Here is a 16,979-nt window from a genome sequence, read left to right on the forward strand (position 1 = left end):
AGTCCCTTTGCAAAGGTAATGGATGTATCTATTCTAGGATCAATTGGCCTCCAGCCAATGGAGAGAACTAGCTCTTTGAGAGGCTGATGAGCAAGTAACCGACCAGCTAAAGCCATTACCTTTGAGAAGACATGGATACAGCCCTACTCTAATAATAATAATAATAATAATAATAATAATAATAATAATAATAATTTATTTGTACCCCGCCCATCTGGCTGAGCTTCCCCAGCCACTCTGGGCAGCTCCTAAACGAATGTTAAAACAATACAGCGTTAGATATTAAAAACGTCCCTAAACAGGGCTGCCTTCAGATTTCAGACTTCAACATTTCAAATTATAAGTTACAATGAAAAATAGGGTATTAAAAGGTAATGTGAATACTCTAATATAGCCCTCCTACCTACTACAAATGTATACCTGTGCAATTAATATTTGGCTTTTCTTCTTATTTTATTTTATTTACTGATGCCTGTCACGACTGCATGGTATGCACAACTGACATATCGCTAACTAACAATACTTATTACTGAATCTCTAACTCCGAATGTACTTTGTCCTTTTGGAGAATGTATAACTCATTTTTCAGTGTGAAATTTTTCAAAGTGAGAAACATGCACACCCAAACACACACACACACTCCCCACACTTCTCTGGCTGCCACAAAGGTCATTCTATTCAAAGTGCCTCCTTATACCTCCTCTCAGGTTAAATCAAGAGTTAATTTGCATGGAGAAGTCTCACGCTCCATTGACTTGCATGTAGTCTGCTTTTACTTTTAAATTGTCAAAATCCAAATTTAAAACGCCACCACTTTCTGAACACGAAGAACAGACCCAAGTTAGAGCAGGGACTACTATCTTGGATGCTAACTTCCTGCTCCAACCCCCTCAACTATAGTCCTAGGTAACTCAGGAGTGAGATACATTAAAATATTTTCTTGTGGAGCCCTGCATGTATGTACTGTTGTGAGTTTGAGTGGGAGGTGGGTCAGGCTGCATGCTTGAGTCCTATCTAATTCCTGGATCTGGCAAGGATTCAGTTGCTGGAATACCTAGGCCAGCTTCCTGGTGAAGCAATGGCCTAAGTATGGGTTGTGGAGATAACCAACATCTGGGACAACCAGTGATTCCCGGAGTGCCTGCTCCCACTGGTTGTGAAAGGGTCCGCTGGTTATGAAGCTGAAGGTCGTGAGGAGTTCGGAGTTCGGAAGGTTGTTTCTGAAGGTTTCTGAAGGTTCCGGAGATTCCGGAGAGGAAAGGATAGGCAGAGTAAAAAGGTGCGGCCAAAAATAAGAAGGCGGCCAAATTAAAACTAAGAGAAATAAAATAATTAAGAGACTAAGAGACTGCAGTCAATGATGGAGTTGCACTCTCCCGACTACTACTCTGTGCGCTTGGTTTCTCTTTCGCTTTCTTTCTCTCTTGGCTTGTCTCGCGCACTCTACACACCGCTACAGAGAGCAGGGGCCATTTATTGATAAACTGAACAATGTCATAACATAAACATAGACCAATCACAACACGGCATTTGGTTGAGTTTCCGGGTGGGAAACTGCTTTCCGACCGTTATCAGAGGCTTTTTTGGCGCGCTTTGTTACAGGCGCGGAGGGATCCAGGCAGCAAACCTCTGCCGGATCTCCTTGCCTTCTGTGCATAGCGCGGAAGGTTACTGTGCTGCGGCAAGGTGCAGGAGCACCTGGAAACGTATTCCAACAATGGGTAGTTAAGGTAATAGACCCCTTCCTCAATTAGCTGTTAGTTAGAAGGGAAAAAGCCAGAATTCTGTGTGACAGTTAGAAGCAGAGTGCAGACCAGGCATGCCATCTCCAGGGGGCCCTGGAGCCCTGGACACCCACAAAATGTTCATTGTGGGTGCCTGGGCTGCCATTGCCCCCTCACCATGGCCTCCACCTCCTCTGGTGTGTACAGCGACATGCAAATGCAATTTGAAACGCAGTAGAGAAAATAACCTCACCATCAATGTGTTTTTAAGCCGTTAATGTATACATAGCCTTTGTTATGCCTACAGAATGCTGACCGATAATTGAAGGGGGGAATACAGGAAACTGGACAAGAGGGGCAATGGAATGAAGTATTCTGAACAAGAGCACTCCATTTCACACTGCAATACTTCCAATTTATCTCTTACATTTCAAGCTCTGTGAATCTGGGTAACTTGGTGAGAAGAAATCTGTCATCTCAGCAGAGCTTTGCAAACGTAGTTATGATTATCTTAACAAAAAGGCTGTTTGATGGAGATGCATCAGAAAAGCGACAGGTCAAAGGGCTGCCTCTCGACACTTGTTTACCTCATGGGCTGTATTCGGCTGAGACACAAGTAGTCACAACTGAATCAGAGATTCATTTGCCAGCAGCTGAGGCAGAATCTAACCACATATGCTGAGCATCAAAATGACTGTGGTTTCTGTTTGATTCAAAGCCAACTGTAAATAGGATTATTTACAGCTTATTTTATGAACAAATGGCCGTGTCAGTCTCCCAGAAGAAATACAGAAGTAAAACCAGTATGTGCAAATGAATGCATGTGGCCCCAATATGTTTTAACTCCCACTGGGTTCTTCTCCAAGAAAAACATGGAAATTTTATGATAATATTATCTAATAATAATTCTTCGTTTTTGCCACAGCAAACACTCTCAAAAATAATACTGTTTCCAATTTCTCATTTCAAGTGGTAAACAGTCTCAGGGCAACCTTTTTATTGCAGGGTCTATTGCCTTGCAAGAACAGAGTACTAGAGAATCATGGTATGCTTGTAGCATATCTGTTTAGTTACAAAAACAGAAATTGAACAGAGTGGAGAAGCTGCCACACAGGCTGGCAGCACTGAAAAAGCACCAGGTGTTTGCAGTCAGCAGGAGAACCGTGCAGCTCCTTCACACTCCTTGGTAGTCATGTGCAACAATTTAAGCCCGATCGATATATAATAATGGGCTACATTCAGGTGTTACCAACCAGGAGGTGCCAGTATGGCACTTGTGTCCGAAGAGGCCTCCTGTGGCACCCAATAATGCTTGAAATAAGCATTACAGTACTGTATTTTAAGCTCCATACATTCAGCTGCAGAAGGTGCTTGTTTACAGGATGAGGATAGTGCCCACAACAATGTATCTGATCTGCAGTTGTGCCCACGATCCCGCAAAGGTTGAAAACCCTTGCTGTGAAGCAGGGTTCCCCAAACTTGGGTCTCCAACAGTTTTTGGAGTACAGTTCCCATCATCCTTGACCACTGGTCCTGCTAGCTAGGGATGGTGGGAGTTGTAGTCCAAAAACAGCTGGAGACCCAAGTTTGGGGAACCCTGCACAGTCTAGCCTGACATGAACGAGCATTAGTGTCAGGAATCACTGATCGCTGTCCCTGATGTGGTGAACTTCTCAACGGCAACCTCTCAGCAAAGAGTCTTCTGGCTCTGAACTGACTCAGCCTGCTCCTCCTGGAGAGGAAGGAACATAAGAAGACTTCCTGCTTTGCTTGAGCAACAAGGCCACCCTGAACTGTGCTATGCCTCTGTGTTTCTTTTGGTCCTGCCTCTTCTTGCCCTGATTGCCCTTTTATCCTGACTCTGGTTCCCTTCCTGGTTCCATACTGGTGCCCACGGCTCAACCCTCAGACTAAGTGACCAACAGGCAGGTGCGAAACTAGGCTTTATTTCACCCGGGTCAAAGACCCAGTTTGGAAAACAACAACAACCCACATTTGCGTACACACACACACACACATGCTGGGAGCCTCAATGCTACCCCTCAGGAGGCTTCACCTGGGGCAAAAACCTCAGCTAGTCCCCCGCCCCGTAGCTACGGCACTGCTATCAGGCATGCACTCTTGCCCATTTCCCTAGGCTTAATCATGCCATACTAAACCATGTCTTAGCACGCCATCCAAAAAATGCAGCCGTTGGGTTTCTTCAGTTGACTTGCAGCAGGGCAGATCATAAAACTCTTATTATTGTGCTTACGCTGCTTGGCAAGAGTAGTAATGTTGCTGCAACAAAACAAAGCAAAACACCAAAGCAGTTATGCTAAATAAAACTATTAATGTATTCCGTTTTGAAAAGAATGTTCAAAGTGCAGGGCATTTTATAGCGAAAGAGACTCTGTCTTGAGCAGTATCCTTAACAAGGTGTTGTGAGTCATGCTATGCTCCTAGGGTGGGACCTGAGTAGAGTGCGGTGGAGCAGTCATTAAGCTGCGCTTTCCCTAAAACCTCCTTTAAAGTTCAAGAGGGGTAGCCTTGCTTATTCTGTAGCAACAAAAAGAACAGTGTTCTGGCACATTAAAGACCGATAAGTTTATTGTGGCAGAAGCTTGTGTGGGCCAGAGCAACCTCTAATGACTGCATCAAGTGGAGCCCAAGTGCTTGGTATGTATACCTTGAGCATAGCTGTCAACTTTTCCCTTTTCTTGCGAGGAATCCTATTCGGAACAATGGAATTTCCCTTTAAAAAAAGGGGAAAGTTGACAGCTATGACCTTGAGTGCAGAGAGAAGAGTGCTGTTTCTATTTTGTTTTTGTTTCCCCCCACAAAGTAAAAGGTAATAAAGGTCAAACAATGCAACAGATAGCTGTAGGTAACCTGGGTCATGCCTGCCTCCAAGGTATGCTGCAGCTAAAACTGGTTTGCCCAGTCTGGTCGCAGGGAGTGGGGGCAAGGAGAGTTGAACAGAGTAATTTGTTTGGCAGGTGAGAGGAGAATGAATTGGTTCTTGATTTTTGCAGGGAGAGGACAGGCCTTGCTTTGGAGATAACAGCGACCGCCTCTATCTGCTTGCTTTTAAACCCCTATACCAGTGGTTTTCAACCAGGGTGCCTTGAATGATGGTCAGGGGTGCTGCGGGCAACACTGGCCTCTGTCCCTCTTTCCTTCCTCTGATGCCCTCTTGCATCTCTGCTTCCAAAAGGCTTGCATGGCTGTTTTGTTGCAGCAGCCCTAGCTACAAGCTCCCCTGGTGAATTGTGCGGGGGGGGGGGCTTCCAAGGTCTCTTTGGGGCAGTGTGAGGAGGCCCCTCTCTTTGGGGTGGGGGTGGGGCAGCTCAGAGACCAGGGGCGGCAGCAGTGGCTGCCCGGAGGACTCCCAAGGGGAGGGGAGGGGAGGGGAGGCTGAAGGAACACTCCACAAGTGAGGGTGTTCGAAAAGGAGTGAAGGGCTGCTGGCTCTGCAGGCAAGGGGTGACATAACTGGGCTCTTGAGCCCCACAGGGGAGCTGAAGAAAGAATGTAGTTGGTCAAGGGAGCCATGGACCCAAAAAGGTCGAAAACCTCTGTCCTACACTATAGTAAACTATGCTTAAGAGAGCCAGTGTGGTGTAGTGGTTAGAGTGTTGGACCAGGGAGACCAGGGTTCAAATCTACTTAGCCGTAAAACTCCCTAGGTGACTTTGGTTTACTCATTGCCTCTCAGCCTAACCTACACAGAGGTGTTGTGGGAATTATATAAGGAGGGGGTGAACAGTGTACACCGCCCTGAGCTCATTGGACGAAAATATATAAATGTAATAAATAAACTTTTGTAAATACAGGTAGATGATTTCAAAGACAGTAGATGTTTCCAGTGTTGCATTATTGAAAGGAAGGGGTTGCTCCAAACTTTCCATAGTTTGGGAAAGGACAAACACACAGAACAATAGATTATTCCCTAATGCTATTTAATTATGCTGTACCTAAGGACATATTACGGAAAGGAAAGAGGCTTAGAAAGTGTTGCTCAGCACTGGAGGGTAGAAAGGTATTCTACCAACTTAGAGAGCTGTTGACTTGAAGCATTTGATAATAATAGATTTCATCATTTCCTTCCTTAAACTGTTCTTTAAGGTTGCTGTGCAGCCGAGAATCTTTGCAAAAGCAATGCAGGGTGGGTGGGGGCAAATATGAATAATATTTGCTGTGTTTTACAATGAATCCCACTGAATGAATCCATAGGGTGGCCCAGTTCAGATGCCATGAGAAGACTATGCTTTGGCCCTTTGGAATGTGCTGTGGACACAGGTCCTCCTTTCTCCTGTTTTCTTGGCTTCTCCCCTCTTCCTGGTTTCTCCAAACAACAACAACAACAACAACAACAACAACAACAACAACAACAACAACAATAATAATACTGCTTCAAACCATTTTCCCCAATTATGATTTGAAGGCAAACTTGGTATAAAAAGGTAAAGGACCCGCAAACGACTCTGGGGTTGCGGCGCTCCTCGCTTTACTGGCCAAGGGAGCTGGCGTTTGTCCGCAGACAGTTTTTCCAGGTCATGTGGCCAGCATGACTAAGCTGCTTCTGGTGAACCAGAACAGTGCACGGAAACGCCATTTACCTTCCTGCCGGAGTGGTACCTATTTATCTACTTGCACTTGACGTGCTTTTGAACTGCTAGGTTGGCAGGAGCTGGGACTGAACAATGGGAGCTCATCCCGTCGCAGGGATTTGAACTGCTGACCATCCGATCGGCAAGCCCTAGGCTCTGTGGTTTAGACCACAGCGCCACCCGCGTCCCTTAAACTATGGTATAGTGCGTAGCAATACTTGCCCAGTTTGGTTACCAAGGTAAACTATGATGACTGCTAATCGAAAAGGAGAATCAGTGTATGGGAAGAGAGAAGGGGAGAGAGCACATGACCCCTGCAGTTCATTTCTAACTATGTTTTGACCACGATGTTGAAACTAAGCTTGAGAATCAGAACCTACCAGCACAGCAACACCATAAAGATATTATCTTTCAGGACAGCACTGCCATGCTGAGACCTATGGATAAAATATGATATACAAAATTAATAAAAAAATAATAAAAGTACACAGGCAAGCTGGTTGAGCTCCAGCCAGGGTTACTCTGAGATTTTTATTCAACAGAACACACAATCAAGCCTGACCATCCAGAATCTGCTTTGCATGCCTGTGGTTAACTCACCAATAAGCAGAGGTTCATCCTGCACAAATTCTGACCAGTTGCACCTCCAGCCTCTCAGAGGACTCAATGAACATTGTTTTGGTCATGCTTGACACTGCAATAAAACAGGAGGGAAGTACCTGTCAGGCTATGATACATGGCTGGTGGATAAGACTTGGCTTGGCAAGCCACAAGTTACGCAAGTCTGGTTTAAGGCTGTGCACATGTTATTTTTTAGTCCACTGCCAGTGTTTGCTCATGACATTAGCCACACTCCCTATGTGTCCTGAAGTGCCGGGAGCTGAGAAGGTCAGCAATAAAGGTCAGTGAAGTTAACTCTTTATTTGAATAAACCAAAACAGCACAGGCCTAGTGATCACAGTAACTCTTTGCAGGTGGTCTTGCTCCAATGAGGTAGTTGCAAGGAATTTCCTGCCTTCCTAAAGCTCCCTAGGTCTCCTTCCCCAGGTCCTTCCCCATCAACCTGAGGCTCCTTCGCCTTGTCTCTCTGTGCTCCATCCTTTTCATTCCTCTTCTGGTTCTGGGAGACCAAGGGGAGGGGAGCTGGTCGCAGCAGGAGGGGATGACTCTCTGGCTTCACCAGCCTGTTTCCACTGTGCCTCTTGCCCCCACTCCTCTCTAAACCTTGCTCTTCAGTTTGTACCTTTCCAACCACATCCATCCCAACAGACCTTTCCAGACAATCCTACAAGTCTCTTCTTTCCCTGCTGTCACCATTGTCCCCAAATATTTGTTTTCTCTTTGTGGTGAATGCTGGCATCGCACTCCCAGATACAGTGCGATCATACAAAGCTGTTCATGCTCAAGCATGTGCAGATGAGCAGTGCTCTTCCAGAACCACATCAGCAGGGATGTATGACAGGCAGAGGCAAGACAAGGGCAGGGTTAGGACAATGAGCCCCATAATTTAATCAATGACAAATTTATACCCTTCCTTTGTTAAACCACATCACACCAGTCAGCAGCTGGTGTAGCCAAGATGAAAATCAGTGTTGGAAGAAACTCTTATCGGCTGCATACTGCATCATTAAAGGATTGCCTACTACTTTGCAACAGTAGTAATTTTTAAATTCCAGAAAAAGCAGACGAGCTTGCATCACTGTCAAACGAGCTCGGTCAGGGTATGGTGTTTCAGCACAGCATCATTATCTTCTTGCCTGTGGTTTTGTTTGACATCGCCATGTAACCTGCTTTGTTTTTACCCAGCTTTTGCACAGGAAGTTCATTCAGTCACGTATGCATTTGCAGATACCTTCTGCTCGTTCCCCAATGTATTTCCTATCAATTAAAAAAATAGGTGTGGCATGAGCAAATTTTTATTCTGAAGGTTTGGCCCAGAGAATGAAGTTTTAGAACTACTGGGTCAGAACACACAACAATATGAAGCGGCCCCACCTTCCCACAGAAAAGTTGGGTGCAGAATAAGACAGTTGTGAGAAAGCGCTGGCAGATCCACTGGCAGAAATTATAATTCTTCTGAGGCAAGAGATTTAAGGCTCTCTGGGTTTCTCACGAGTTAGTGATGGCATCAGAAATGCATACCACTGCTCAGCTCTGAATACTGAGGTTTGTTCACATGTAGGTTGTTGTTCTGGGCCACTGGTTTCTGGTAGGCGACATCTTTCAAACTGTGGCCATCTCATCTGGGGGAAACAAATATACGCAAACTGTAAATGCCAGTGTGAAACTTTTCCATTGCTTAGCTAGGGAGCTATTTAAAAAGAAAAAGAAAAAAACAGAGCAGGAAAACACCACCTCGATATGGCCAAATGGATCTGGTTAGAAAGCTGCCAAAAGTACAAGCTGTCTGGAGGCCATTCCGTCAGCACACAACAAATAATTTGGAATGCTGCCTTCAACGACATCCAGCTCAGCAGCCAGGAAGTGTGTGGGATCCTGTTTCACTATCAAACACCTACGGGACTTCATAGCTCTGCTCTGGTACAAAGCAACTGGGGACAGAAAATACCTTAGCACCATCAACAAGAACTTTTTCACACACACACCCTCTGAAGTGGATATTTTTCCTACGTAGTGTTACAAATATTAACTGGCGGGCATTTCTTGTAAATTATGATTTGTTTTATGGGTGATCTCAATTTACTGGCGTAATTTCGCTTTTACATTTAAAACGAACCAGCCCATCAATATATAAACAACTAGCAGCCTTGTACATGGTGTTACTTAGGAATTGTAAGAAACCAAAAAATGGATGCAGATTTGAAATCAGTGGTTAAAGTCACTGCAGTTTTGAAAGGTTCGGTCTGCCCTCTTGATTCAAAATGGCATCCCACTATTTCTAAACGTAGACCTGCTCTTTGATCTCAGGAACCATTATGCAAAATTTCGTCATGGTATTTTGAAAGATGTCCAAATGCAAAGCAGGATGACTTTCCATAATATATACCAGTAGTGGTATAAGGAATTCAATATTGTATACATGCTTTCCCCACCAACTGCATTATCACAACAACCCTGTTCAGACTAACTTTCTCTCAGCCTAACTGGCCTAAGGTCACCCAGTGATCTTCACGGCTCAATGTGGTGCTGAACCTGGTTCTCCCTGCTATTACCCTCAGCTCCAACCACTTCACCATACTAGTATACTTGGCTAATGCAATAATGTGTAGAATATGTGTATTTGATAGATACACATGTGACTATTTCCCCCCTACGTGCTTCTGAAATTCAGCGAAACTTAAAAAAAAAACCTTCTTGTTGCTGTTTTTTTTAATCCCAGTGGATTACATAACCAATGTCTTTTTTAAAAATAATAATAATGCATGCGTATTAACCTCAAGAGACGAGTAGTCAAATGGGGACAAAGTTACAAATAGACAGTGACTTTGCCAAGACCGAACTTCACACAGTGAAACTGAACCATCGCTAGACCTTATATGCGGGGATAAACTAGAGATTGCTTTGTTTGGAAAGGAGAAAAGTGGGAGGCAAAATTAAATTTCTCTGGAACTTTCTACAGTGTGAATTTAATGAACATTCAAGGTCCATTTTGGACATGGCACAAAGGCATAGTTTAGCATTATGTCAGGGGTGGGGAACCTTAGATCCAGGGGTCAAATGTGGCCCTCTAGGCATCTTTACTTGGCCCCTGCGATGATACCCAGGTCACGCCCTCCTTAACTGCTTTTGCCTGACTGGAATGTATTTGAGCTATAGTGGAAGGTGTGTGTGTGCGCACAGTATTTGTAGAAACCTCTAGCTTCTGCATGACTGTAATGTGTCACACCATTGCTCCACCTGCTTTTGCTTCTGGCCCTGCCCACCACTGGTGGGGTGGAGAGCCTGAAAGGTTGCCCACAAGGAAATGTGACCCTCAGGCTGAAAAAGCTCCCAGACTGCTGTTTTCCTTTGGTGTGCAGCTCTACCTACCTAGAACAGAAGCCTTTCTGAAATGTATCCTTGGAGGACATGCATTGTTAGAAAAGTCACTTAAATAACGCAGGCGACATCCAGAGAGAAAATAAATCCTGGTACCATTTTACTGAGTAAGCTGAACAAAAAACACCCAGCGTATAATCTGAGGAGAAATAAAGAGAGATTTTGTCTTTCTTACTTCAGGCCTTGTTCACAGCAAGGACACATACAAGCAAATATACAGACAAAAACTCCTTCAGAACTACACAGCCAATCAGAGCCCTTGTCTCTCTGGGGAGAGCATTCCACAACCGGGGAGCCACCACACAAAAGGCCCATTCTCTTGTTGCCACCCTCCAAAACTTTCTGGGATGCCGGGGTGGGGGGGTGGGGTGGGGGAGAGACATAGAGAAGTGTCTCAGATGACAAGCACAGGGTCTGGGTCAGTTTGTATGAGGAGAGACAATCCTTGAGGTATTGAGGTCCATAGCTATGCAGTAGTCATTGATCACCTTTGTCCTCCAGGAATTTGGTTAATCCTCTTTGAAAGCCATCCAAGTTGGTGCCCATCATGAAGGATAAGTCAGGATGGCTATAATCTACCTCCATGGTTGGAGGCAGTATGCCTGTAAAAACCAGTTTCTGGGAATTACAAGACTCAACTGCTGAACCAGTTGGGCCTTTGGCCTGAGGTAGCAGGTCTTCTGTTCTTCCTAGTCTATGTTTCCAAGCCGTTCCACATAAGAATGATTTTTTCCTTCCAAGTGCTGGGTTTCCTCACCTGCGTACCTTTTGGCTTCTTCAGGTCTCTCCGTGAAAAGATCGAAACAGCCAGAAACACACACTCTCAATTTCAGACCACGGTTACCATTCTGTTGTTTCTTTTGTGTTTTACATTTTGTCACGTCATTCTGATTCGTGAGCCTACAGCCTGGCAGTTATACAAATTCCAGCCAGGAAACTTCTCTGTTGAAGTGACAGGAGAGGAGAACGGATGTACCACCGAGCGAACCAAGCCGATGCTTCAAATAAGCCAACTGGCCCTCTGTGATCCTGCAACCTGATACGTGAAAGCCTCACAATTCAATCGCTTAAGTGTTTTGATTCCATTTTAAAAATATCCCTGGGCTGGATGTGTTGTCCCCCCTCCCCCCGGTCGCCTGAAGAAAGGAAACATTCCATTTTTAGCCAAGGTGCATGTTCTCCTAATAAGAAAAGCAGAACTGTAGAGATTGTGTAACATTTGTTCACCACAGTACAAATGGGGTTGCCTGGCAACCAGCAGGAACTGCGCTGGAGAATGAGACAGGCCTCAGATAAAGGAAAGCCTCTTTAGGGTGAGGGAGAGAACCAGAACCCATGCCACAAAATGCATTCCTCATGCCCATGTATGAAACTTTCTGCCTGTGGGCTGGAGCTGTGCTTCCTGCTGAAGCTGTCTGCTTATCAGTGTCATTTTATGGAATGCATATCCAACATTTCTCCTATGAAAATAGGGACGTCCCATTCTATATCTTACTGGGTTGCCCCAGCCACTCTGGGCAGCTTTCAACATATATAAAAACATAATAAAACATTAAACATTTTTTTAATAAAAAAAACCCAAAACCTTCCCTGTAGGCCTACAGGATTGCCTTCAGATGGCTCGGGGGGTCAGATAACTCCATACCCTCCAACATTTCTCCATTGAAAATAGGGACATGCTAAGGAAAAGTGGGACATTCTGGGATCAGATCAGAAACCTGGAATGGCTTCTCTAAATTCGGGACATCCCTGGAAAATAGGGACACTTGGAGGGTCTTGGAATGTAGTAGTTATAAATTTAGGGGAAAAGTTTTGGGGTGGAGAGAGTCCTAGGCTCCCTATGATTTTGCAGGTGTTCCAACCATGGAGGCTTCTTTTGAATGCATAGAAAATGAATTAAAAAGTTGTGAACCTCTGGCTTAAGCAAATTAGTTCTTCAGCCAGACCTGCTAAACAGATTGGGAAGAGAGCAGCAGAGTGCCTGCATAGCACCTCAGATTCTATCCCTGGTATCTCTAGTTAAAAGGATGAAGTTGTGGGGTTGATGATACAATCCTGGCCTAGATGGAAAAAATAGTTTGATCTGATGTGAGGCAGCACCCTGTCCTCAGAGATCCAGCAAGTTCTAAACTCATCAAAATGGAGTTTACTTTAACCACAACACCACTCACCTCCTTAGAAAACATAGCTTTCAAAATAATGTATGTGGGTTTACATACTCCTTAAGAAACAGTCCTTTGTTTCAGATAATTTAAGATACAATAATTTAAGCAAATGTCCCGTCCTTGGGGAAGGTGTTCAAGTGAGTGGTTGTCAACCAGATCTTGGTTCTGCTTGGTGAAACCAAGATCTGATTAGGTTCAGGCTGGGTTTTGGCACAGATGTCACCTTGTCTGTAGGAGTGAAAAAAGGGTGTGATGCTTATTTGAACACTTGCACATCACAAGTTCTTTAGGATGACCTATAGACACAGGGGAAGTGTGACATTGCAGGTTCTCCTTGATCTCTCAGCTAATGTAGGCACCATTATGGTATTTTTTCCTGGGACAGCTGTTGGAGCTAGGATGGAGGACGGCACTTTGCAGTTCTGCTGCTACTTGGACTCAAAAGGTTGCTTAGTCCCATGGACCCTCTAAATTTGGGGTTCCACGTGGCTCTGTCTTATTCTCCATGAAAATATACATGAAGCCACAGAGTGGGATCATCCTGTGCTGCCCCTTAACATATCGGGGAACCAAGGGCAACCTTTCAACAGTATGCCGAAGATACCCAGCTCTATTTCGCTGTAACATCTGGATCAGAAGAGGCTATGCAGGCCCTGGACCAGTGCCAACACTCAGTGGTGGACTGGATGAGGGCCAAGAAGCAGACTCCAAACCCTGGCAAGATCAAGATCATCATCATCATCATGATGTTATTATTTATACCCCGCCCATCTGGCTGGGTTTCCCCAGCCACTCTGGCCAGCTTCCAACAAAACATTAAAATACAATAATTCATCAGATATTAAAAGCTTCCATAAACAGGGCTGCCTTCAGATAGTTGTTAATTTCTTTGACATCTGATGGGAGGGTGTTCCACAGAGCGGGGTGCCACTACTGAAAAGGCCCTCTGCCTGGTTCCCTGTAACTTTGCTTCTCACAGCGAGGGAACCGCCAGAAGGCCCTCGGAGCTGGACCTCAGTGTCTGGGCAGAACGATGGGGGTGGAGACACTCCTTCAGATCAGGGTGATGTGGGTGAGCAGTTTCTGAGTTGGTCAATTGCTTGCTTTGGATAGGCTTGTTTTTCCCTTGAAGGCACAGGCTCATAGTCTAGGCAGTGCTCCTGGGTCTAGAGACCCAGCTTTGTCTGGCGAGACAGCTACAGCCATCTCTGGACCAGGATGGATTGCCATAATGTGCTCCTGGGTCTAGAGACTCAGCTTTGTCTGGCGAGACAGCTACAGCCATCTCTGGACCAGGATGGATTGCCATAATGTAGAATTGCCCCTTAGGTTGGTCTGGAAGCGGTGGCTAGTGCAAAACGCAGCAGTTTGAGTGCTTACTGCGCAGGCCATTGCCACGTGATGTTGAAAGAAATATACTGGCAGGGAATGGGCTGCCTTCAAGATACCAAAGTATACAAGGCATACAAAGCCTTACACACTTTGGGAGCAGGATACTTAAAAAGATAGCCTTATACCTTGTTTACTCAACCAATCACAATGCTCTGAAGCAGAGGGCCTCTTGTAGATACCATCTGTACAAGGTAGGACTCAGGCCTTTAGTGTGGAAACAGCCCCTCTTTGGAACTTCCTCCCTTCATATATCATATATACAGTGGTACCTCGGGTTACGGAAGCTTCAGGTTACAGACTCCACTAACCCAGAAATAGTACCTTGGGTTAAGAACTTTGCTTCAGGACCAGAACGGAAATCATGCTCCGGCGGCACAGTGGCAGCGGGAGGCCCCATTAGCTAAAGTAGAGCTTCAGGTTAAGAACGGACCTCCAGAACGAATTAAGTTCTTAACCCGAGGTACCACCGTATTGTCTTTTTAGACTGATGAATGTCTTTGTTTTCCAACAAGGCTTTTAATTAAGAGATCTTTATCCCAGTTTGTACTGGATTTAAAACTGTGTTTATTTATGGAATGTTTCAGTTTTGTCGAAGTCATTTTTCATATTGCCATTTTATTGTTAACCGCTTTGAGATCTTTCATAGGAAGTGATTCATAAATGGAACTGAATAAAGGATATTTTTTCCACTGTTGATACAGCATCAGTGCCATTAATTCCAGTCAGGTGTTCTTTTGTTTCACATATCTAAGCACTACAGCAGTTATTTGAATATAAGCCCCCGCGATGTGCTTCATTCCTGTGGTGATATTGTGAGGAAAAACTTGACTTTAGCATTGTGTCCTCAAGCTTTGCCAATGGAACAATTAGCATTTGGTGCAGTGTGTATTATTCACCAGTCCCTGTTCTTTCCAAGGTTTAGGAGTTTAATCTCACAGTGAATTTGTACAATAAAAAAGGTGCTGAAAACCACACTTCTACCTAAATAACAGGGCTTAAATCACTGTTGATGACACTTCACTTGAGGGGGGAAAATAGGGCATGATGAACTCACCTACTTTTCCGCTGCCTCATTGTGGAAGAAGGCTTGCTTCCAGGTAAACACAGATAGGACCTGGCTGCAAAGCCCGAAACTATAAAAAGCACCTTGCAGTGAAACTGGATGAGAAGTTCCAGAGAAGTGTCTGCATTAAGTGTGCCACAGCAAATACAAGCAAGAAGCCCACAGCACCTGGAAAGGCTCTAATAAACTGCAGCATAAATGTTCATATAGTAGAGCCTACTTCATCAAATACATGGAGTCACGTCTTAAGTGGGTAGGTATATATACTCCAGAGAAGAAAAACAAACTCAAAAAGGTCTAGCGATGCAAAGCAGGAATAGGTGTGTCACAGTACTAGGCAGTGTGCCAGTGAATCGAGACTGATCACATGATATTGTAAACAAACACTCTAAAGGCGGGCAAATTACTTTCTGCGGTGATCCAGCCATTTGCAGGATTTGCTGAGATCAAGCTCCACTTTGCTAAATAATCCTTTGCATTGCTTGACCCTTTGGACTCCCTTTGCTTAAATATAATCTCCCCCTTTGTTACTCAGGTGCCTGCTCTGGCTGCCATCCCAGAGCAAGAGCTCCGAGTGTATGCTAATGCTCAACTCGGCACTTGATCCGTTTGCTAGGTGCTGGCTTCCAGCACAAGCATGTGCCCCCATTTGGCCATGAAATTTCCAGCTCTGGCTGGTTCAACGAACTGCAGCCACTTTTGTACTCCATGCTCTGGGAACTTCCAGACTGGATGATTGCAACATGCTCTATGCAGAGCTGTCCTTGAAGACAACTCAAAAACATCCAATTGGTTTAATGCAGTGGCCAGATTATTGGCTGGGTTCCATTTAGAGCTCACATAACCTGTCTGAAAACAGGTTCAGGGTGCTCATGTTATAGCTGAAATGCTGCCTCCTTCCTTACAGACATCCTTGGGTGTTAAGATCAGCAGAAGGGGCCCCTCTTGGTTGTTCTACTGCCCGCAGAAGCGGAGGGTGTGGTGGCTTAGAAAAAGGCCTTCTCTGTGGCAGCCCCAAAGTTGCAGAATTTCTTCCCCACAGAGGTGTGTCTGGCACCTTCACAAAAACATTTCGCTGAATGCTGAAGACATAGCCTGGCATTTGACATTAGAGATATGAGTGTAAGACAGCAGAGATTTTTGTGAGTGTAGGTTGTTTTAAATGGATTTTAAACATTGTGTCTTAGTTGTTGTAACCTGTCTTGGGACCTAAGGGTGACAGGCAGGTTACTAATATTAATAGCAGCCTTGACAAAAATAAAGTCTTCCTCAATTAGTATTGTCACTACCAGTCAGTAGTTGTTCGTATCACTTAAGGATGGATTCACACTCAAGGCCTCTTCTAGTCTCAGCCATTTGATTTGTGTCTCAGCTCTCAGGCTACTTCTCCTCTCAGAAGCCCAAGTTATTTTAAGTGCTTGTCCATGAAGGACCATGCTGTTCAGCCTTCCTGGGATCTCTCACCTAAGACAGAAAGCTCCAAATGCCACGTTTCCCTTCCCTACCTGTTCCCTTGCCTCCTATCTGTTTTTTCCCTCTTACTAGCCAGAGATGCTTGAGAGAATATGAAGGCATGCATTGTCCCCTTAAATCAATTTTCTATTCTAGGAACTGTACTTGGAAGGTTCTGAAAAGAACCATTCAGTGATTAAGATTACCTACAAAGGCATACTTACCTTTGGCCACTCACAATTGACATTTTCCTGGATAAACCAGACTGATTTTCAGTACGTACAGTCTATGGCTTGTGTTCAGCCACTATAATAGCCTTCAAGACACAACAGCCTTGTCATCCAGTCTTAGTCCTTGACCCCTTGGTCACAGTGAAAGTTTCTCCTTCTATTCCCCTTCTGTTTTTGTCATTTCTTCTCTTGGGTGGTTCAATTCCCTACCATTTACATTTGAACTTTTCCTGGAATACATAGGCCTCATTTATTACAGCTTGGGAGATCTCTCCCACCAGTTCCCATTCCTTATACAGCAACAGTAATATTCCTTATCTCTACCTAGATTTGTCCCTATCATAGAAACTAGTAGAGTAGAA

The sequence above is a fragment of the Lacerta agilis genome, chromosome 3 (genome assembly GCF_009819535.1).
Source record: "Lacerta agilis isolate rLacAgi1 chromosome 3, rLacAgi1.pri, whole genome shotgun sequence".
In the NCBI taxonomy this organism is placed as follows: Eukaryota; Metazoa; Chordata; class Lepidosauria; order Squamata; family Lacertidae; genus Lacerta; species Lacerta agilis.